We start from the raw sequence: 1,381 nt of genomic DNA, 5'->3' as shown, positions 1-1,381 counted from the left end.
CCCGTGCACCCGTGTGCATGCACACACATGCACACCCACCTGCAGACACAGGTGTGCACGCCCGGCCGCAGCTGCACCCCTGCGTGCACACACCCACGTGCGTGCACACACACGCGTGCACATGCACAGGTGCCGATGGGTGCACATGCGCATGCCCACGTAGGGTCACACACTTGCACAGACATTTGCACACGCACACACAGGTACAGATATGCACACAGATGTGCACACACATGCACTCCTGTACACACGCATGTGTACACACTTGCATGTACACATACACATGTGCGCAAGATTACACTTATACAGACACATTTGTGCATACACATCTACATGCACATGTACACACTTGCATAAACACATGCATGCACACACACAGAGACATGTATACACACACGTGTGTGCACACATGCCTGTACCCACACGGCTGTGCTTGCCCTGCTGCTGCTCCTCGCCACCATGGCTGATTCAAGGAGCCCGGAGCCTCGTCCTGCACTGTCACCCTGGCCCATTGCTGCCTGCTCGGAGCCTGACGCTGGGCTCCAACAGCCTCGGCATGGCACGGCGCAGCCGGTGGCCACGAGGCCCCGGCCACGCTGCACGGCAGGCACAGCGGCGGGGAAGGGGCTGACGCTGCAAACCGCAGCGACGCAGGGAGCTGGGAGAGGCGCTGGCGCCTGCTCCGGCCTGGGGAACCCCAGCCCCTGCCCGCCCCGGGCGCACGGGGATTTTCCAGCAGTGGTTTCCCAGACCCATGGCCAGTAGATGGCACAGGAGAGACAGCATCAGTCCAAGTCTGGCACTGGGCATCCCCCACAGCAGCACCCCCCAGCCCCAGCAGCCCCGGCTGTGCCCCGTCAGAGGGAGTTTTCCCTGGGAAAGAGCCAGGGTCCAGCCCTCAAGCCGCCCCGCCAGGCACTGGCAGTGGGGCTGGGGGAGCTGGGCTGCAGGAAGGGGCTGGGAGCCGGCGCAGGGACCAGCGACGGCAGCACTGGGCCTGGAGCAGGAGCCTCCACGTCATGGACACAGTGTCCAGGACCCCCATCGCCCGCGTCCCCGTCCTGCCCCACTCGGAGCACCCCAGGGCCCCTGACCGTCCCTCTCGCATGGGGATTTTACTCCCTACGGGGCTCTGGTTCCTCCTGCATGAGCTGAAAACAACGTTGTGCGGCTGCCCAAGGGTGACTGAATTGCCCCCCCGGGCCTCTCCGCACAGCAGCAAGGGGCTGATGCAGGGAAACCCAGGGCAAAGAGCGGCAGGAACCCCGTCCCCGGCGGGCGCAGGCCCTGCCGCCTCCTGCGAGCCGGGACGGGGCCCTGGAGCCCCGGCAAGCGCCGGGGAGCCGCCGCGGCCCCCTTCCTCCCTGCCTCGCGCCCTCGG

This window comes from Apteryx rowi, unplaced genomic scaffold (genome assembly GCF_003343035.1).
Source record: "Apteryx rowi isolate R43461 unplaced genomic scaffold, aptRow1 scaffold_220, whole genome shotgun sequence".
Classification (NCBI taxonomy): domain Eukaryota; kingdom Metazoa; phylum Chordata; class Aves; order Apterygiformes; family Apterygidae; genus Apteryx; species Apteryx rowi.
This window is presented reverse-complemented; position numbering follows the sequence as displayed.